The following is a 23,933-nucleotide window of genomic DNA, read 5'->3' on the forward strand; positions in this document are numbered from 1 at the left end:
TTGCTTCATATGTCCTTAGTGGTTCCCCTGTTGCCCTCTTTTGCCTGCCATTACTGTCAGCTGTACTTGAAGTGATGGCCATGGTACTATCTTGTGAAGTCCCCGGTTGTGTTCCAAATGATTCTGCTGATGGTGCATATGAGCCAGCTGCAGGTTGGCCTGCTGCAGAAGGGCCAGGTGTAGGGTGCCCTGCTGTTGAATGGTCAGGTGCAGCTTGCCCTGCTGTAGAAGGGCCAGCAGCCTCCTCATTTCCCACTGGCTGCATGTGCAGTGGCACATAGGAGGTGCTGGAGTCCATCTGTGTGCAATTATATATGTTTTGTATTATTATTTATTTTGCAGCATTCCTGCCATGTTGTTTATTGTTTGTATGTATTATTTTATGGTCATTGCATCACACTGGCATTGAGTGTGACATGAATATAAATAAATGTGTTTACTTTACCCAAAATGTGTGGTTTCATGAGTACATGTCGAATACACATGTGTATTGATAGTATTAATATTCTGGCATGTCCATTGTTAGCAGTTTGAAAGGTCTGACAAGTACAGCATATGTGGGGGACTAGTAAGGTTTCCTTGAAGCAGCAATGGTTTCAATTAAAGCACTGACAAGCGGCCTATTAGTCAGTAATGAGTAAAGGAGTAGATTCTATTGGGTTCAGGTGTTAATGGTTGTAGTCATTAGGCGTACGTTCGCCTACCGCATGAACGAGTGGTGTCCGCAAAGCAATAGTACACTTGTGGACACCGCACATTTCTGCCCTTTTTAATCGCGTGCATTCGGAGTGGTTTCCGAATGTACGCCCCCCAACATAAGTGTACTCCCCCGTGTCCGCCCATGTTTCCGCCCCGTTATGCCCACTTTGAAACTACGCCCATGTGTCATTCCGCATGACGCCCATAATACGCCCCTATTTCCCGAATGATAGCGGTGAACAGTTCTGGACGGGATTTGGCCGAACTGGTACCGAGTCAATGCGTGGCACATGCGCGTTGCGTTCTCCACGCATGCGCAGACGCCGTAAAGACGCGATCCGAAAGTATGCGGTAAAGTCCGCGTCAATCAGAATAAGGGCCTAAGTGTGCATCCACTGGAAGACCATAGAGGAAACCAGGTGAGTGTATGTGTGTCGGACCGCCCCTGTTTGGATCCGGAATACCAATCAGGGTGTGTAATTCACACTATCACCAGCTGTTTTTCCTTTGGGTTTAGTACAGTATTTTTTACTTTTGATTTTGTTGTTTACTGTATTAATGGAAAATAAAAACTTTTTATGAATATATACCAGAGGAAAAAGATACCTTTATACACGGGTTACAGCATTGAACATCGTGAGTACGGGTGCGTCACCCAGTAGAAAGAAACCGTGACATATTTAATCCTCTATTTGCAATAGTGAGTGGGGTATGCACCCATTTCCTATTTGAAAAATTTGCAAAGGGAGCTATCCCCTGAATGAAACGGTTACCAACAAAAGGGAGGATATAACATTTGTATTTGCCCATTTCTTCTCATCCACATATCCATCGGTCGTGTATGAGGAGGAGAAAAATCTGGGAAACGCCATTATAAGAAACATCACTCCCAATTAGGGAAGTATTTCTCTTTTATATCTCATCTACACCTATGTTCCGGTATAGAGCGCCTAAATATTGAGGTTCACCCACATACAAACCATATTAGGGACTCTGGAGTGACAGGTAGAACCAGATGAAGACCAAAGTTGTCAGAATCAGCTGAAACAGAATGAGTCTCCAGACAGATGGCTGGAACTGGATTATGTTTGGAGGTGCTTGAACTGGCTGGGACCTGTAGGGACTCTGGGCTGACTTGTAGAACTGGATAAAGTCCAGAGCTGTCTAAATAAGCTGGGATCAAATGAGCCTCTTGACTGATGGCTGGAACCTGATTATGTCTAGAGGTGCTTTAATTGGTAGGAGCCAGTGAGGACTTTGGATCAATGGAGGGGACTGGATGAGGACCAAAGGCTTTGGAATGGGCTGGAACCAAACGAGTCTCCAGATCGATGGCTGGAACCAGACTATGTCTGGAGATGCTTGAACCTGGACTTGGAGAATACACTGGAGGTGTAAGATGAAGCAGGTAAAGGAGTATGGGGCACTTGTCATGGAGAATGACCAGAGGACAGGACCGGTGACACTGGAGTAATACAGAAGACTGCGAGAGGAAGCAGGTAGTGGAGTATGGGTGGCTTGAACCGGAGAATGACCAGAGGATTGGACTGGAGACACTGGAGTAATACAGCAGACTGAATGAAGCAGGTAATGGAGTCTAGACTTAGCTGGGAGAAGGAACAGGTGAGACTCGCTGGCTGGAGGGTTCTGAAAACCTGTAAACTGTCTGGAAGCAAGCTCGAACAGCATCAGAGCTGATAAGCGATGATGCACAAGCCAGTGACTGCTAGTCTGAGCTGGGCACTTAAACCCCTTGGGTTTCACTGATTGGAGGGCATGGCAGTAGGAAACTGCAAGAACTGGAAAGGATTCAGAATGGAACAATCAGTGTGAAATAGGAAACTTGCATGATTCTGAAGAACTAATGGCAGCAGATGATCTCACATACTGTAGCTACGAATTCCATAGGTGTTAATTATTAGCAATGCATAGTCTCTCAGGAAACATGATTGCAATCTAGCTGCAGCAGGCTTAAATACATAGAACTGGAGAGCAGACATGACAGGACAGGTATACAGGATTTAGGCAGGATTGTGACAGCGAGGGTCCAATAAAAGTCACAATTGCTCACTGAGGGGTATGGGTTTCACTGGGGGGAGACAGTTTTTTACAATGTTGTACATGTACAGTATGTCTTATTTGTTGCTATTGCATTCAATGCAGTATGACTTTCCTAAAAGCGCTGCAATTATTTTGTTTATATTTACCCCTATTCCTAACATATTTTCTCTTTTTATTTGTTTTTAGAAATTTAAAGGGCATTTTTATCACAATCTGCATCTCAGATGCATATAGGATGTTATAGAATCACCCAAATTCACATTGTGAAGTTTGAATACATTGCAAGAGTGCTTGTAAAAAGCTCTGTCCTTGTCAATCTCTTTACTTAAAAAATACCCAGGACTATGGGGCAGCTGCATCCCCTGGGTGGGGGTACAACATAATGCATTATGGGAAAAGGCAGTACTGCTATTAGACAAAAGAAACGGCAGAGAAATCAGTGCTTATTCCATACTTCTCTTTATTCTAAATGGTAAATCTCTTTATTCTAAATTTAATCTCAGATTAAAAGGACATTTCTGAATTACCATATGATTTACCAGTTACTCCTAACAGCATACATATGAGCTATAATTATACTGCATAAATAGCAGAATCCATAACAGAGAATACAATTAATCTCTTACACTTGATTATCAATTAAACAATGCATGTCCAAACTGTGGCCCTCCAGCTGTTGTGAAACTATACATCCCAACATGCCTTGCCATAGTTTTAACATTCACTAATAGCAAACCTGTGGCAAAGCATGATGGACTTGTAGTTTCACAACAGCTGGAGGGCCATAGTTTGAACATGCCTGAATTAAACATTAGTTATTAGGATTGGTTATCCAAGAAAACCTTGGTGAAATTGTTAAATAATCTGTAATCTACAGTCATTTAGTTATCCTGCCCCAATAGCCTGTAATACGAAAGTCTCACCCATAATAAACTACAGTAATTGCAATGAATGGAACAAGCAAGACAAGTTGTCAATAAAGTTGGCATAAATAGTTATCCAGATCTTCTAGTCTATTATGGGACATACTGTACACCAATACTTATTATTGTAAAAGTCCCTGACCAAGTTAACGGATTTTATCTTAGTGCAACCTGCACATTAGGTGCTGGTAAAGCAAGGATAGAGGAGTTTAATAGCCACTCATAGAAGAGGTTCTGAAATATTGTCTGTATCCATTGGAATTGGATCACCTCAGCTTCTTCACATGGTAACCTGCGATCCTGTGGTGTGTGTAACGCTCTCAGAAGTCCGGTTGGAACAAAAAAGTGATTTAATAGTTCCTTAGGAGATGACTTCTTTCTGTAAATTGATATTGCTGCTGATGCTTGTCATGCATAAGGAAGAATTGACTATACTATACTACTGAAGGATGCTGCTGACTCTAGAGCACAGCAGACGCACTTCACCTAAGAGTTTAGACGTAGGACATTTACAAAGTTCCACAATGATCTTAGTAAAAACCACAAAATTCAGCACTGTCTGTATCCAGCAATAGGAGCCAGCAGGGAGCCTTCATCAGCAAAGTGCATACACATTTGCCAATGCCAGAAGCGGTGAGGAGACGGTGGAAACCATGCTGCATTTGGCAGCTAGATCCTTGCTAGTAATGTCTTTCGTCGGCCCGGCATAGCGGGTACACACTAGATGATGCGCCCAATATGTTGATCTGAGCTGTCAGCTTGGACAACATTTGTCTAGTGCATACCCAGCTTAAGTTTCAAGATGAATAACACCATATCGAGCATTTCTCATGTGCCGCAGTGCTGCAAGAAGCCTCTGAAAATCTCCTGTTTTGCTGAAACTTTGGAGGCTCATTTAGTGATAAAAAACATTGTAAATGAAAATTTGTGTATAATAAATTGTTCTCCAGCCACTCAGCTACTAACTGTAGTTTGTTCAGATTGCACCTGTCATGTGAAAAATTACATTTAGGAGATGATTGTCGCAAAGTGTGGTGTGGCAGCGCTGCCCTGCCAGGCACCTACCTGTCTGCGCCACGCGCAGAGGCACATATCATATACTTCGGCTCCATTTGTCGGCCCTTGGCGGCCTTTTGCATATATCCCAGCATGTTCATGGCCTCTACAGCCATTGCAGTCTCCATGTGGTTCTGCTATACAAGAGTTTCTCTACAGGCCCAATACTGTAAGCGGCCAGGACAGTCTAAATCAGCAGACTGCTCTGGGCCCAGTTGACCTCACAGACTCTGGTCAGCTAAAGCTTCATGACCAATCACCTTTCAGTCTGGAGTATAAGTCTATCCTCCACCACTGGGGGAATTTCCAATGTTTTGTTGTACATACCTGTGTATGCAATCTGTTATTCTGCTCCTGGTTGTCTAAAGACTCCTGTGCTATTCCATCTCCATCACTGCATGCCTCCATAGCTAATCCTGGCAATCTACACTGCTGGGTGCATTTCTCTTCAGTCCTGGCTTCTGCATCTGCTGTGATCTGCTCATTCGGTTCAGTCTCGGTAAAACTTTCACGACTGTCCATTCCTCTCCGTCCTTGGACCCATATTTCACCCATATGGACCCATATTTCAATGGAATTTGTCACTGATCTTCCTGAATCTCAAGGAAAGAACACAATATTTGTAATAGTGGACCATTTCCGGCCTTCCTTCCGCACTTAGTGCATCTCTTTATTGCTGAAATTTTCTGCCTCCATGGCCTCCCAAGGAAATTGTTTCAAACTGAGGAGTAATTTGCGGCAAAATTCTAAGGGCAATATGTTTATCTCTTCAAATCAAGTTCGAGTTTTCCATGGCCTACCATCCTCAAAGAAACAGTGAAACTGAGTGTGTGAAACAGGATTTAGAGATTTCCTTTGTCTCTTTCTGTCCTCTTGCCAAGATGACTTGGTAATCTTATTACCATTGGTGTAATTTTCTCATAATAACTGGTATAATTCATCTTCAGGATCTTCGCCGTTCTTCACAACATATGGCCAACATCCTAGAACAGTGATTCTCAACCTCAGTCCTCAAGGACCCCCAAAAGAGCACTTTTTCCAGGTCACCCGACAGGAGCATAGGTGCATTCATTATTCACTGGCACATTTTAAAAGATCACAGGTGAATCTAATTACTTACTTGTGATTCTGTGTGGAGAACTGGAAAACGTGCACTGTTGGGGGTCCTTGAGGACCGAGGTTGAGAACCACTGTCCTAGAGTACCAGAATTCCAGTCTGTACTATCCTTGGATGTCCCTACTGATCAAGATACTTTTTGTGAATTCTCTTCCATCTGGAAAAAGGTCCATTCAGCAATGGAAAAAGTCTTCATTATATATTCTTCGCTGATCAGAAGTGCAATGTGGCTCCCATCTCGAAGGGAATAGATCCTATTGCCTTTCAAGTTAAATTGTCTTCCAATATAAGAGTACCAAATTACTTTCATGATTCGTTGTTGGTGCCATTCATCCTGAATTGATTCCAGCCACTATTGCCTTCTGGTCCAAAGGTTCATGCTCAACATTGCATTGAATTCAAGATTGAGAAAAGCCTGTATTCCTGTACCTGCTACGGTCGTCTTCAGTACCTCATAGATTGGAGGGGTTCCGTTCGGAAGAAAGAGACTGGGTTTTCTCTGAAGGCGTTCATTCTCCTCTTCCAGTGAAGAAATTCTATTCCAGGTTTCCCCGAAAACCACACAGGCATCCAGAGGCCACTCCTAAAGGTGGGGTTGTTACTGTCAGAAAGAGTGCTTTGGCAGTGCTGCTTTGCCAGGTGCATGTCATCATATACCCAGTTCAATCCCAGCACCCTACACTGCTGGTTTCACTTTGGTTCAATCCTGGCTCCTGCACCTGCTGTGATCTACTCATCCGGTTCAATGCCGGTAGCATAGACTGCTGGTTGCACTTCAGTTCAATCCTGCTACTACACCTGCTGTGATCTGTTCATTGGATCATCCTGGTAACCTGCATTGCTGTCTGCACTTCAGTTCAATCCCGGTACCTGCACCAGTTCTGCTCTGCTCATTGGTACATCCTGTTAACCCACATTGTGGTATGCACTTCAGGTCAGTCATGGTACCTGCTCCTGCCCATTGGATCACTGCCTACCTGCGGACACCTGTTGTGTCCTGCTCCACATACTGGCCTGAAAACTTCCAGCTCGTCCACTAGACTGCACTCCTATCCTGCTGTGCACTTGGCCTGTGACCTTACAGAACTGTGGTCCACCCAGCTGGTGTGCTTATTACCCAACTCACCAATCAGAGTACAAGCGCTAGTGCATTTTCATTGCACTCTGCAGCGCAGGATGCTCTTCACCATTATATTAATCAATTTCATTTCCATTGACATTTATGATTTATCTTGTGATGTTCAAACTTATGCATGAATAAACCTTTTACCAAACCTGCTACTTCCATCGTCTGTGCAATCAGGGCTCCTTACCCATTTGAATCTTGAACTGCACTGCATCCCCCCATCTGGAGCCTCCCCTGAATGAAAGTGTGGATGATAATGGGTTCACCAGTTAGTTCTCTGATGTGCTTGTTCATTCAGGACAATTTGTAGCCTTCCCTCAATTCATATGATGATTGTTGATGATCAAAACATTATCTGTGACAAAAGTGGATGCATCAATGGCTGATGAGCTTATCTACAGTGTGATGTTATATCCAGAGAGAGCTCTGAGGGGTACATTTACTAAGATGGGAGTTATATTGAAGGTGGAATGTTGCCCATAGCAACCAATCAGGTTCTATTTATTATTTTCTAGAAGGTGCTAAATAAATAAGAAGTAGAATCTGATTGCTATGGGCAACTTCCAATCTTCAATAAAACTCCCATCTTGGAAAATGTACCCCTTTCCAAATGATAGGTACTGTTATAGTTTTGGTACCTTCATCAGAGTTCCCTCTTGTTTCATCTACATACTACTGCATCATTGAAAGTCTTAAAGGCCATTCACACGTTGTGATTGTTGACTGTTTTCTAAGCGATCTTTCTAGATCACTTGTAAATTAAGCAAAATCGCTCCATGGGTACACCCCGGAGGAATGGCGATGTGTCGCTATCACCGGCTCAGATCTTATGTGCATGCAGGCACAATCTAGTTAGATCACTTAGCAGGTTTTTTGTTGTTGCTTAGCACAAAAGGCTTAGAACACATTGCTGTGTGTGGAGGCAATCAAGACACTGGGAAGTTGAAGGGATATTGCCTACCCAATGTGTCCACCTTTCAAACCGCCTCTATCTTGTTCACCAAAGGTAAGTGAATGGATAATCAAAGGTAGATGTACTAAGCCTGGAGAGTGATAAAGTGGAGAGAGATAAAAAACCAACCTATCTTTATAAAAATTTTTATAAAAATGTACTGTTTGAAGTTGTGAGTTGAATTGCAGTAGAGATACTCTGTCACAGTACAGTCAATGACACTGTGCACTGACTCTGAAGCAGCCAGATGCACAGGAGCAATCTGTGAAACTCACCTCTCCAAAAGTGATCGTGTCAGCGGTTGGTCATTATAGCTTACAATTATAAAAAAGAAAATTAGTTTTGTGCCCTGACTGAGTAGGCACTGGCACAGTATGGGACAACATCAATATAGGGCCTCTTCTCCATGTCATTATGATCTTCATTGAGCTTATTGTGGAATCAGCTCAGATAACTTGGTTTAAGCTCTGAACATTCTGAATGCTAAGTATTGTGTGCATAGTGAATCTCATGTAAAAGGAGTGAGTGGTGCCCATACACGTTACAATTATTGTATACAATATTGTATACAATATCGCATCTCATCGCATATCGGTTTTGCGATGAGATCAGATGAGATGTGCAGCACATACTTTTTGTACTAGATCTCATCTCATCTGATCTCATCGCAAAACCGATATGCGATGAGATGCGATATTGTATACAATATTGTATACAATAATTGTAACGTGTATGGGCACCTTAGGTGAGGCCGTTCTCTACTTACTTTAATGTGTTAATATTTTGGGGCAGATTTGTGCTCTCTCAATGCTTTGCTTAATTAGTTATGGATTTTAGATGGGAATAAATAAATGTACCATATATCTTATTTGCACATCTTCCCTAGCTCCATAAAATATCTAGCTGCTTCCTGAATTCTAGATTATTTTGTGAACCTCTGTTCACCCCTTGAGCTGACTTATGTTTACCACATGATATAAATCAGGGCTGGGGAACCTTTGGCCCTCCACCTGTTGTCGAACTACACATCCCAGCATGCCCTGCAAAAGAATAGAATAGAATAAAATTCCTTTATTCGTCTCACAATGGAGAAATTTCAGTGTTACAGCAAGGTTCAAGTACAGATAAGTGTAGTAGCATAATAATAAGAACACACATAATAAGATAAGATCCAAACAATATAACTCAAGAATCTAGGAACATGCAGGTCTTCTTCAGACCATGACAGTTGTACATTCTAATTACAGCCGGAAGGAAAGATCTGCAATATCTCTCCATTGAGCATCGAGGATGAAGCAACCTATCACTGAAAGTGCTACACAGATCTGTCAAAATGTTTTTGAGCGGGTGTGAAGCATTATCCAATAATGATATCATCTTGCTGATAATTCTCCTCTCACCCACAATCTCTACAGAATCCAAAGGCATTCCTAGGACAGAACTGGCCGTCCTTACCAGTCTGTTTAGTCTCTTATTGTCGGCTGTTGAAACACTGCTGCCCCAGCAGACCACTCCGTAGAATATGGCCGATGCCACTACACAGTTGAAGAAGGTCTTCACGAGCGCTCCCAGTTTTAACATGGACAAATAGCAAAACTGTCATGCTGGGATGTGTAGTTCAACAACAGCTGGAGGAGGGCCAAAGGTTCCCCATTCCTGATATAAATCCTTGTTTATTATATGTAGTAAGATATGATGGCTGAGCACTAGCAATCTGATCATCTGAGTGACAACACTGATCTACTTTTTATTAAATCATTCATGTTGCTGCAATAAGTGTCTTTTTTTTATAACCACTTACCACGGAAAAAAATGACCCTTTGCCAGCATTTCTTATAAAATAAATATCAAAGGCAACCAAGCGTTAACCAGCAGCCTTAGGATTTTGGCCTGAGCAGATAAAGTTACTGCTGTATATGCCACTGAGAGCCATAGATACTTGGCACTAACATCTATCGTGTGGGTCGAAAATAAGCTGATTTGTTGGCAAAACACCTACTTTCATTGAAGAAAGGGTTTTTAGCTCTTTTATAAGTAGGCCCCTTTATCTGTTAGTAGTAGCAATGGCAATTTATCATCGTTTAATATGTAAGAATGAAATTATCCTAAAGGTCCCCAGAATAATTTCTCCACTTTCTCTGCATATCTTAATATTAATGCCAAATATATTTGTACTATTTAACAGCTTAATGTAATTCTGAAAAGGATACTGAAAGTGTACAAGAATAGTTAAAGTTCAAGGCATTTTTAAATGTCATAGCTATCTATTATTAATAGAGAAATATTACATTTACATAAGAGTTTTAGAGAGTTTAAGCTTCAGTGCTCGTTTTAAAGTGAATGAATCAATTACACTGACATAAGTCTATTGCTCTTGTGTTTTTATGTGTAAATTGCAGAGAATTGCTCCAATATAGGATGACATATATCTAAGGAACGAAATATGTCCCTATAGATAGACAGATGTGGAGAAAATGCTGCATAGTAAGAATGTTATTCGTTTATTTTGATCAATAACAAAATGCAAAGTGAATGAACAGAAAATAAATCAAAATCAAATAAATATACATATAATGTGTCCGCCCATAAAGCAGCATAAATTATTCTATGTACACTCAGTGGCGTCAAGAGGGGGAGGGGGGGGGCACTTTTTACCTGGGCCTGAGTCTGCTAGAGGGGCCTGGCTCTGGCTCCCCCCTCCCCCATTGCAGGGAGATGGACAGTGGGGAAAGACACTGAGCAGGATGTGCTGCTGCCAAGCTGGGGAGAGAGACAGCTGCAGCTTGTCCTCTCTCTACCTCTGTGTGTGCAACATGGTTTTTATTTTTTTGTGGGAGCATGGATACATCCCCTCCAAGAGGCCACATCCTCTTTGAGAACTAACCACAGATGCCTCCAAAAGATCACTATAAATAATACAACATAAAATAGTTACCGTTTGACCCAAACAGTGAACTTAATACAGGTTGAGTATCCCCTATCCGAATATTTTTTTGTAGCCATACTTACCTGTCCCCTGATGGTGTCCGGTGGTCCCTCGGCGTACGCGCAGTCCCCGGGCGTCCACAGCAGGCCTCCGGCATCTTCTCCTGGTCTCCAGCGGTCCCAGGAATACATTGTGCGAGTGTGCGCGCGCACCGGTGACGTCACCGGCGCGCGCACACTCGCGCAATGCATTCCTGGGACCGCTGGAGACCCTGGAGAAGATGCCGGAGGCCTGCTGTGGACGCCCGGGGACTTGGTAAGTATGAAAAGAGGGTTAGGGGGTTAAAAAAAAAAAATTAGAATGATTCCAAAAACCACGGTTTTTGGAATAATTCGGATAAGGGATGTCGGGATACCGGATACTCAACCTGTAGTTCTCTTCAAACTGGCCTATGGAAATGTTTTCTCTTGGAGGACTCCTCTCACACATGGAGAGTGATGTTACAACCAAATAAAGAAATAAAGACAATAAACAATATATTGCAGCATGTGAATAAATATAAATAAAAAGTGCACCAAATGAAACACTGAAAAACAAAGTTATTTCCCAACTTTTTGGTATTTATTTCTTCATAGTTTATCATTCCATTATTTTCCAATAGTGGAGCTTTATATCACTGCAATAATCAGTAGGTGCAGAAATTGGCAAGCAAACATTTTTATTCATCATAATGACCTGTAATGTTTACCATATATAGGAAATATAATCATTTTTATTGCAACATTTTTTCTTTGAATTTATATAACAAATTTGAGCAACGCTTCCATTTTTAGCAGATATTTTTGCACATCTCTTACAGAGATGTTGGCACTGAAAGGGTTAAAGATTGTTTATGATAGGAAGTATAACATTACAGCACAGCGGGAGGGGGAGCGGGGTGGCAAGTGAAGTGAGAATGAGGGTTGGGCTGAAGGAGGAGGGGTTGCCGGGGCCCAGACTAGAAATTAGTCCCGGGCCACAAAATTCCTAGTGGCAGTGCTGGAACAACTCTTTACGTTCAGTGAAGAAGAAAAGTTTACTGTACCAGCAGTGTTCCTGAGAATGCCTGACCTAAGACTGCACATGGCACTGACAGATGGCACTGAAAGAGCCAGAAGGAGTTGATATGAAGATACTATTGGCAAGTTAAGAAAACTTTGAATTCTTGTAAAATTAAAAAAAATATTGAACTGCAATGTCTCCATACATTGTATGAGGATGGTGGTATTCAGCAGTAGTATATTTATAATGAGTGCAGGTGTACATTGGTTGCTGGGTACCGGAGGTCCACACAGAACAATCTGAACCCTGTTCTTCCAAAGTTACCTCCCTCTGGAGCCCCTCTTGGCAGCAGTAGCACTGCACACTGGAATAATGGCTAGAGAAGAGGAGGGGCAAGAGATTGCACATGGACCACCTCCTATCTTAACCACTTTCTATGGATAGTCACATGTTATGCAACTGGAGCCCAGAGTACTTTACCTGGCCAGGTCACATTGCATGTGTACCTGTCTTTATATTAAAAAATGCAGAGATATCCTCTGGCATTATGGACACAGTGCAGTGACATGGCAGTCTCCAACCACTGACATCACTGATTGCATCACATCCCAGAATGCCGAGCTGTCTGCATTCTGTTGCACATGCCCTGGGGATCGCAAGGCAGGGGTGAGAATTGAGTCCCTCCACCAGTGCAATCTGGCTGATCTCTGTAAGGGCAGAGAGCAGCTCCAGCAGGGAGGACTGATCATCATTTCCAATGGGTGATTTATAATTAGTGGTGGTAAAATATAAATAAAGAATGCTGTAGTGGGGGGGGGGGGATAATAATAAAAAATACATAGGGTAAAGGAAGGGTAAGATGCAAAAATGGGGCTTTTTACTTAGGGAAGATTGTAACTAAGGGGGTTACTTACTGTTACAAGGATTTTCAACCACTGTGGGGGTCTTAGGTTATGAACACTGCAGGAGGGGATGGGGGAGTGCATAACAACCTCTTCATATATTTTTGAAAATAAAATAATTAAATATATTACTATAAATACTTTTTAAACTTTATTAAGTAATAAAGAAAATATTTCTGATTGGTGTTGTGTGGAATAAAATCATCAGCTAAGTGTTTAAAATAAATCATGAAGAAACTGTTGTTTCAATATGAATAAAGGAACTGATTAATGGGGCTAAAATGCTTCCTAAATAAGCACCTTTATTTCTACTGTATTGATTGATAATATGCATACAATGGCAGGTATTCAATGTGAAATATTGCTATGTGCAGCGAGTCCTGTTCAGGATTCGCTGCACATTTGTAGGGTTCCTTAGGGCTGGAGCATTCACTGCCAGCCCTCCATATCACCCTATTCAATGCCTCATGGACTCGCTGCTCCTGATGGTGATTTTTAACCCCTGCGGCAAATGCTGTAGGGAGCCGGGGGACGGCGGCAGGCAGGGAGATGGAAGCCTCCGTGCTTGCCCCAGAATGTGTGCGGGAAAAAGAGGGCTCCCAGGGACACAGGCAGCACAAGCTGCCGCCCCAGGAGACAGGGCAGGGGATGTGGTGGAGGGAGCCGCTGTGCTGGTCCCGCTCGTGCATATATAATGAGCAGGACTAGTGTGCAGTGAATATGTAATGAGTGACTCCTCGCCCCCTGCTGGTGTAGTGTGTGAAATTTTTTTTTTTATATATATATATATATATTCATGTGCTGCAATATAGGCATTAGAAATGTCATAACTCTTTAAAAAGGGGGCAAGGCCAAGCATATCTGTGGTACCCCACTCCAGGGGGTACCCCTATGCCCACAGGAGATCTCCTAATTGCAGCCAATGCTGCCAGAACAGGTCCTTTCCCCTGTCAGCAGGGCTGTGAGGGGTTAACACTCAGCTAGTGTCGCAGCTCCCCTGCATGTGTGACAGGAAGCTGGGAGGTCAGAGGTGATCCCAGCAGCAGTGTGAGAGGGAGGAAATGTGCAGAGAGGAGAAAGCCCTGTGAAGGAGAGCTGCAGCAATGCCAGTGTCAGAGAGAAAAGGAGTGTGCTGCCTAAAGACAGAGGGAACAAGTGCACTGAAGCATGTGTGAAAGAAAGTTGAAGAAGGTTGCTGTACCAAGTGTGAGGAGAAGGAAGAGAGAGCACACTGCAGCACCCAGCAGAGGGGCCAGATAGTATAGCCAGAGATTCATGTGGTAGAAGCCAGCAACATAGCAGGTACTAATTTGCCTCATAATGACAGCCACCTACACCCTCATATTACCTAGCAGGGACATTCCCCAGCATACCCCCCACTATTGCCTATAGTAAGGAAACAAGACACTATAAAGGCCAGAATGCCTCCTTGCTGAAAGTGGACATTTGACTCTTCCCTGCACAACTTTGACCTCTGCATATGGTCAGCCCTGTTACTGAGTGGGACACTAGCACATTCACAACCGTCCTGTGGACATTTTGGTGAGAGCCATGGTATATTTACTGTCATATGGTTTATGTGAACTGATATTCTGCTGTGCTGATTTTCCCTGTTATTTTATTTGATATAAGTAAGTAGTGGCCGTCGCAATCCATATTATTCTGAGATTCCTGAGTGATAATTGTTCCTGTTAAATTCCGTATTGTAAATGTGTGCATAGTCTCAGAGCTCCGAATAGCAGTGTAGTATTTTAGTATGTATTTTTGATTCTAATAATCCTTTCTTTATAGCAGCGAGCAGTTTCTTCCCTGGTAAATAAATCTTTTGAGCTGCTAACCATAGTAGTGTCACTTTTGTGGGTTCTCCTTGGTGTTGTGCCATTCCCTGCCACAGGTTCTTCCAAGAAGAGGCCGAGAAGATCTGAAGCCGGCAAGTCCAGGTACGCCATCTTGCACCACACTTTTACAGGGCCAGTCACAATGTGGATATTAGCTGAAAAGGGTGTTGCATACAATCTTTATCCAAATAACTGTAATGCTTAAGTTCCATAAAATTTGTTTATTGCATGTACAGTATGCCAGTCCTATTTATTTTACATTTTTTAAATAATGTAACTTACATTTTGGGTCCATGAGCCTTTGTTAGTATACTATTGATATTTGTGTTTAGCATTGCCACAGAACGTGTTATGCAAGCCCTAGAATATTTTGAATATAATTAAAAAAATAAAGAACATCACTGAAAGATGGTTATTCCATACTTTTTTGTAATGTGTAAATGCAAGTCAGCCATTTGCTAAGTGCAGGGCTCCTCAAACAATTTTGCTCTGGGACTCCATCAGACAATAGAATAATTACAGGACCCCAGTAAGTTACTGCAGCAGGTCATCACGTCACATATATAGTTAGCAGACAGCACATACATGGCAGCATTGTGGAGGCACAACATGATATGAGGAGTATAAAATAACAGACAATTCAACAGACTTTTCAGACTCTTTAAATCACTGACTGAGATTAGAAAGTCATCAGCCTGATGGTCCGCAACATGGAGTCGCAACCCCATGCTGAGAAGGTGGGGACCCACTTTGGGGTCAAGACCCACAGTTTTAGAACCGTTGGATAAGTATTCTGTTCATTTAGACTTGCTTAATAAGCTATATATAGTCTGATCTCAATATTATGTATTGCTCAGTATATTATGATTTTTTACACCAAGAATGTGTAACATTTTTATTTTAATGTTGAGAGATTATAAGAACTGGCTTGAATTGTATTCAAAAATCAGCATGAGTGGGTGGATTGCTTTATTTGAATGCTAAATGGGAACACAAATTGGGTTTTTAAATGCCAAACCAATTGAGATTGGTTATTTGACTCTTGGAAGAAATTGCTTGTTCCCTTGTAAACAGTACTTATTTCTGATTTGCAATGGATGAGCAAGTTCTTTGTTTTGGACTTAAAACATTTTTTTTGACTGTATTGAAGAGATCTTCAAATGTAATTAAATTCTGATTGCACCTCCTGTAGGTTGTACTGCTACAGTAGCTAATTTTTGGAACATTAATAAAGACACATGCGTACAGTATAAACTTTCATTTCCCTACAGCAAGCAAATGCAAAAATACATTTTAGCTAATATATAATAAGATAGTAAGCGACAAATACATAAACAATCAAATAGAACGTTAAATAAATATTCATCATATCAGTAGTTATTGTATTGTGTTGATCTCAGCAATTGTTTTATACACAATCTTATGAAAATTGAACAAACAATAAAAGTTTTTGGTACTTGTATAATATCTGGGCGCCCGTTTTTTTCATCACATGATGAGACGTGATGGGACCCGATTTTCAGGCTTTTTAGACGTTCCTTGTACAATGTAAAAATCGGTTGCATCGCATGCCATTACAATGGCATGCAATGCGACGCGACCGACCCGATTTTTACATTGTTCCCAATGTTAAATGGCCCCCCAGACCCGATTTTTAATTGTATACCCACCATGATGGTTAATTATTAGGTAAAATGCCCCACCATTGTTAACGCAACGCAGAGGCAGAACTCTGGGAGGCAATGAAGTCATCTGCCGCCGGGCTCCAACATGGCAGAAATCTGCAGCGTCCATAAGCAAGTTTCCGTTCTCGGAAGGCAATGGTTCGTGCGGTAGGCATTCGGATCGCCCAATTAAACACTCGCAGCTGACCACAATACAATCCACTCCTCTAGTCAAAAGTGATTAATTACACTCTTTTCACAGGTTCAGTTGGAAGCATTGCTGGCTAAATGGCCCATTACAAAAAACTAGAACACAGTTAAAGGGGCAACAATGACGTTTTTAAACTTAACATGATGTAAGGGTTAATCTAATGTGCAAGTAAAGTGTTTAAGTGTCAATTAGGAAGTAATTGATCACATTTTAACAAAATATATACAGTATTTTAGGAGGTACCCTAATTGGATAAGTGTATCATGTTAAAGCATGACTTATGAATAGATTACTGAGGTTTGCGCAAATACACCAACTCGGTGCGTACGGTCAGATTCCCGTCCGTTTGGACGCAGTAAGACTGTGCAGATTCTTTGAGTTCCCACCGCACATGCACGTTTGGATGCAGTCTGAAGACAGTCCCTCTTCTTAGCGAGTCCATCCGAAAAGATGCGGACGACCTGTGGGCGTGTGTTCTCAGAATGTCCGCCATGCGTGGCGTTCGTCATTTCCGAAAGAGCGCGCATCCCAAAGAACCAACCAGAATAAGGCCCCGTGTGCACTGCAGGTGAGGTAAATGTAACATGTGCAGAGATACTTAGATCCTTCTATGGGGGTTAAGTGTAATGTAATATAGATATATAAATGTTATATTTATATATATATATATATATATATATATATATATATATATAGGTCAGAAGAAAACAAGCTGCGGCACTCAAGGGTCTTGTAAAAAGTCAATTAGCATTTATTACATAAATGCGAAGAAATCCGACGTTTCGGGGATCAAGTCCCCATTTTCAAGGTGTAGGTGAGACTCCCTCTGACGAAGTCGAATACGAAACGCGTTGGGGCGTGGCCTAGCGTCGTCTCTGACTAGAGTTACCTGTGGGGATATCGTGCCGCTCAGACGTGTGGAGTCTCACCGCTGCTGCTGCTGCTGCTAAGTCGGTTTGCCGTGTGAGTGTAACCTCTCCAACACCCAGCTGCTGAGACAGCATGCCTATGCTTTATATCTGCGGTGTTTAGTACCGCATTGTCTGGTACGTGATTTTCAGCCATCTTAAACCTGTAAACCTGTGTGTACCTTGAATAAACTTATCATACAGATTCATGCACTATAGAGCGCTCGCTCGCTCTCCTTATTTCTTTGTATATATATATATATATATTATATATATATTATATGAATTAGGCACCCTCACACCGAATGGACTCAATGACAATTATGAATTGGCTCCTTTTCTATGATATTGGTTTTTATTGATGCTTGCTTATGACTTTTTAACTTTTTAAATGTTTTTTAAATGTATTTTGTTTATATATGTAGTTTTTATATATATATTGATTGGGTAGTGGGAGGTGGCGTTTCCATAGAGTGGCATTGTGACCGTATATTTCTTTGGAGATGACTGCCCACAACACCTAAAATTAGTAGAATCTGTGTGGAATGTACATATCACTATCCATGGCTGCCCGTGAGAGAGGTAGCCATGGTAACCATTTTCAAACCTCCTGAATGGGGCGGACGCGACTACAGGAAGTCAGCGCGTCTACTTGAATAGCGGAAGCAATCTTGTGTGACACGCAGTATGCGTGTCACCCGTTTGCGGAAGCTAGTGGTGTGCTAATACAGACACCGGAAGGAGCGTGCGTGTCACGCAGGGCTGAAAGCGGCGTCTGAACGTCACACCTGCGGAAGTAGCGGTGTGATAGGTTGGACGCCGGAAGGAGCGTGCGTGTCACGCAGGACCGGAAGTAGCGTTCCACTGGTCCGACGGACGTTCTGAGGCGTTACAAGCTTCACATTGTAGCGGGGATACACCAAGAGGAGCCTCCTTAAGGAGGATATGGATGTGTTCATATAGCACTCAGTTAATGTAGGAGCCCAGTAAATGAATATGTGTTGCCTAGACCATACAGGAAGTCATGTGAGATATGACTTCCTCTCTAATCACTGCCTGCGTTCCAAACAACGCTAGTCAGTGCGTTCCAATGACAAGGTAACAGGAAGTCATCCTGTAAGGGCGGGAAACCCTAGCTAATCAGCTGATTAGCTTGTATACTATAAAAGGAGGACAGGGAGCCTTCTAAAAATACCACTCCTGAAGAAGTCCAGCAGGATGAAACGCGTTGAGGGTACATGAGCCAAGTCTGCAGTGGAAGGTTGAAAGGACTACCTAAAGACTTCCAGATAAGCCTCATATGTTTTTTATATTGTACGAGTTTTTATTGTGTAATGTGTAGCGTCTATTAAAACTGTTAGACTATATTACACTAGTCTGCTTCCCTCTTCTTTCCCCTCCCTGTACCGATATACTAAATCTTACGGTGTGGATCACTGAGGAGAGGATAACAGGAGGAGAGGTCGTAAAAAGAGTCCGGGAGATAACCTGGGATTGGAAATACGCTCATAAAAAGTGGTTTAAAACCACTGCCTACGGTACTTCTTTTGACATAGGGGTGCCGTTTTGTGTGTCTATGTGGTGAAGGGACACCAACTGACATTCTTCAGAATACTACACTAGGAGGCGCCCATCTCACCCTTCTTTTTCAGATTCAATACATAGGGTTCTAAGGAACAGGAACCCAGAGGAGAAGGAGCTGCCACCCCCAAAAGGAAAGGGGGAGTGTTTCTAAAAACTAATAACACAGAACAGTGTCTGAAAAAATTACCTGTATCCAAATAGAAAGAAATAGCGCTGGTACCACCACACTAAATATATATATATATATATATATTTATACATACATACACACACACACACATGCACACTTACGCACATATACATATCAGAATGAATTGATGGAGCGATTTCTTGCTGCAAATTGTCAAAGCCCGATGCGCACGGCTGCATTTGAATATAAAAAAACCTTGGTGACACCTCAATAACAGGTTTTTAAGGCCACACTACTCATATAAAAGTGTTTTTGTAATGGGGTAGTACGAATGGTGTAATGTTAGCATTAGAGCCTCATAGCACCAAGGTCATGGGTTCGATTCTCACCATGGCCCTAACTGTGCAGAGTTTGTATATTCTCCCCGTACTTGCGTGGGTTTCATCTGGGTACTCCGGTTTCCTCCTACAATCCAAAAATATACTGGTAGGTTAATTGGCTCCCAACCAGAGGCGTAGGGAGGGCGGAGCTGGTGGAGCACGAGCTCCGGGCGCTGGAACATCAAAGGGCACCTGAGTTATGCAGCCCGCTCCTTGGTCTCTCCCCTGCCCGCTCCCTGCTCTCTCCCCACCCACTCCCCGACAGGGGTGGATTTCTCCCAAGGCACCTATCATGGGCGGCAGGCTGTGACCAGACAGCCGCCGCCAGCTAGGGAGAAGCGACAGCTGGGCAGAGAGCCCGGCTGCCATCATAGCAGGTCTGCATCCCCCCTCCACCCCCCCTCCCCCCCAGACAAGTGACAGCTGGGCAGCTAGCCCTGGACAGCTGCGACTGCATTCTGAAAGCCCTGTGCAGACAAGAGAGAGCTCTGCTTTGTTACTATGTCTCCTGCTGCTCTCCTGGCAGGGCAATTCGGGGACTGTGTGTCCGGGACAGTGCAGGAGGACAAACAAAGCTGCCAGGTGTAATGTAAGCAATCACATTTTTATTCCATGTAGGGGTGCTGTGTGTCTAGGACAGGGCAGGAGTAGAGCTTGAGAGGCAGCCTGAGTGTGATATGAGGACTTGGAGCTGAAGTGGGAGCTGCACTGGGTATTTATGAAAGCATTTTCAATCATGTCTTCCCAGACGTGTGCCCCCCCCACACACTACATCCCCCATCACAACTAGTCCAGCCTTCCACAACTAGTCCAGCCTTCCCTGCCCTGTGCACCTCCATTAAGTACCTGTTCAGCCCCCCTGCCCTGCATCCCCTCTTTTTTAAGAAATTGGTTATTGATGCCTCCCTACCCTAAGCTGTATCTCCACCCAAAGTATTTACAGCTCCACCTACCATTTTTATTTTATTTTGGGAGGGCCCTGCTTACTTTGTCAGTCAGGGGCCCCGCAATTTCTGATGGCAGCCCTGGCCATCAGAGCAGGTCCGCGAAATGTATAATGGGTGTTATGGTGTGTGGTATAATGTTAGACCCCTTTTGCCACGCAAGAGCCCCGCCTACTACAAATGGGGGTGGGGGGGGCAAAACATGCCCTTGCTCCGGGCACTGTGGCACCTAGCTACACCACTGCTCCCAACAAATTAACTCTAGAATGTCTGTGTGTGTGCATGTACATGTGGTAGGGAATATAGATTGTAAGCTCCACTGGGGCAGGGACTGATGTGAATGTTCAAATATGCTCTGGAAAGTGCTGAGTAATATGTGTGCCCTATATAAGAAACTGTTAATAATAAATAATAATTGTGTATTGACTAAGGAGAACCCCACATTTGTAAAAAAAAAGGGTACTCTTTACCTAGAACGGTAAAACGTCGGCGTGGAGTTGAGAATAGAATAGTGTGGAGAGCGCAGCGAGCCACCGAGCCCGAAGCGTGGCGAGCGCAGCGAGCCCCGCGAGGGGACGCGGATACCTTCACAGGTAAACGCGTCCCTTCGCGGGCTTCACAGGTGTCCACGTCGCCATGGACACCTGGGAAGCCCGCGAGGGGACGCGTATAAATGTGAAGGTATCCGCGTTCCCTCGCGGGGCTCGCTGCGCTCGCCACACTTCGGGCTCGGTGGCTCGCTGCGCTCGCCACACTATTCTATTCTCAACTCCACGCCGACGTGGATAGTGGGGGTATGAAAAGGTCGGAGGACGCGTACCGCCGCCCCTCGCGGGCTCGCTGCGCTCGCCACGCTTCGGGTTGACGTTGATCGTGGGGTGGCGTTAACAATTGTGGGGACCATTTCAGACTTCACGGTGACTATTTGGGCTCTGTGGCCCATTTAACATTGTTTCCTATGTAAAAATCGCGGGCATTGAGGCATTGAACACTAAAATCGCGTCCAATCTCACTTTTTACATTGATCCCTATGGGAAATCGCGGCCATCGCATCGCACCCGTTTTTTAGTGCATTCGATGGTCGCGATGGTCGCGATGGGCGCCGTTCTAGGTAAAGAGTACCAAAAAAAGTACAGTAGTATAGTGTATTTGTAATTTGTAGTAAATGTGTAACAACAAAAGTTTTATATACATATATATATATATATATATATATATATATATATATATATATATATATATATAGGTTCAGGACAGAATCACGGCACTCCAAGGAAATTTTCAAAAAAAGTATATTTGAAGAAAAACACACCAACGTTTCGGAGCTTGGCGCTCCTTTTTCAAGGTGAAAAACAGTGTCACCTTGAAAAAGGAGCGCCAAGCTCCAAAACGTTGGTGTGTTTTTCTTCAAATATACTTTTTTTGAAAATTTCCTTGGAGTGCCGTGATTCTGTCCTGAACCTACCCATCTATCCTTCAAGGGCACCGGGTACCGTGACCACCGACGGGAGAGTGCCAGGCCGCCATCCCCCATATATATATATATATATATATATATATATATATATATATATATATATATATATATATATATATGGAGAACAATATAAAAAAGATATTGGCGACCAATTATTGTAGATATGATAAGTTAGATAAAAAATAAAGTATTTATTGGGATGACAGTAAAAGGATATAACAATGGTAAAAAGGACAAGTATACATATATGGACATATGATTTATACACTATAAGGTCAGTAGTACAGGTATAAAAGTATATAATAAAATATATATATATATATATACAGTATATTAAAATGTATATATAATAGTGGGGGGAATTATATATAAAAAAGATACATATATATATAAAAATCGGAGGAGATATAAAAAAAGGTTTATATATAGGAGGTAAGTATCCCAACGCGTTTCGTCGATGTGACTTCTTCAAGGGGTGGAGGGCAAATGAATTCAGACCTGTATTTATACCTGTATGCCTGCCAGGGTGATCTGTGACATCACTTCCTGCTATTTAATCAATTAAAAAGGCTATACATGTAAGAGTACAGACAAGGGACTGAACATATATTTATAGGGTGAGCTGAGCATCAGGTAGGCAAGAACGCTGTATTTATAACATTTTTAAATGACTAGAAGCATTTATAACAGATAAAGTCCGTGAGTTGCGGCACTTCCGCCACGTTTCCGGCATCCTCATAGCGCTACTGCGCATGCCCGGCTTGTGAGTGTTCTGGATATGCGGTGACCTTCTCCGTTGGCCGCGCATGCGCCAGGTAACTGTAGAGCTCAGGGGGTTTCTCCTCATAGCTCTTGTGGATGTGTCCGTGATATCGTGTGCCGGAGGCCATTTTGTAGGAGATTTTTTCAGTAAGCTCTGTGTGTATTACGTCTTGTGGCCATCTCATTGAGGATTTTCCATGCCGGAGGGATTCCAATATGAAAATATACAAAAAACAAAGTAACTAAACCTACTCGAAGCTGTATTCATTTACGTAGGTGCCAGGGTGACTGATGATTAATGGATTTGAGTGATACAAAATAATCAGAGTAAATAGCCAAGATAGAACTAAGGTCTTTAGTTAAATGGTGATTTGAGTATGTACTATATTGCCAATTATTGATAGGAAATATTGATGGTGAGTTAGAGTGATGCTAATTATATATTGCTTACATTTGTAATGGGAATGATAATGCTAGTAAATTGCTAATATCCACTGTGATATTATTGCTAAAAGTCCATGTGTATGGTGTCACTTAAGGATTAATCTTATAGTGAGTAAGTTGGTAAGTGCCAGATATAGACAGGAAAGTGCTAAAGTGCTATAGTGCTAATTGCTACTTATTGCATGAACCATATGATTCTCTGGTACGAACTCCCTGTTAGGTACTACAGCACCAGGTTTTCCCAAGAGGTCTCCCATCTTGGTACTGGCCTGGCCCAACACTGCTTAGCTTCCAAGATCGGACGAGATTGGGCGTAACAAGTGTGGTTTGACTGTAGACAAATGCAACAAACATCTGGAGGTTTAAGTACTTTATTAGGTCCTTACAATATATTACATAAGTTGGGTGTGAAGGGTGGGTTACAAGTGGAACATGAGGAAAATGTTTAAAAGAATAAAAGATGGAAGATAAAACCAGAATGACCTTATAAGAATGGCGCTATCTCATAGTTGTCATTAAAACCCAAGGGATGTAGAGTGTTTAATTTGAATATCCAGTACATTTCCCGCTGGGACAGTTTGTTCGCCAGATCGCCACCTCTTGGTCCTACCTTAACCCATTCAATGGCTTTAAAAGTCAATCCCTCGGGGTTAGCATTATGATGGTTCTCAAAGTGTTTGTACAAAGCGTGGCTGTCGATGTTGTTCTTTATGTTTCGGCTGTGTTCCTGAATTCTTAGTTTAAGGGGTCTTTTCGTCTTGCCCACATATTTCAGATGACAGGGGCAC

At 42.7% G+C, this 23,933-nt stretch overlaps 1 non-coding gene across 1 annotated transcript; it reads right to left on the bottom strand.

Moving 5' to 3' along the window:
* Positions 1-23,365: 23,365 nt before the first annotated feature.
* Positions 23,366-23,484, bottom strand: LOC146077059 (5S ribosomal RNA). The gene has a single exon (XR_014474437.1). It is a non-coding gene; the product is annotated as a 5S ribosomal RNA (ribosomal RNA).
* Positions 23,485-23,933: the final 449 nt, after the last annotated feature.

The sequence above is a fragment of the Crinia signifera genome, chromosome 4 (genome assembly GCF_055691185.1).
Source record: "Crinia signifera chromosome 4, ASM5569118v1, whole genome shotgun sequence".
Lineage (NCBI taxonomy): Eukaryota > Metazoa > Chordata > Amphibia > Anura > Myobatrachidae > Crinia > Crinia signifera.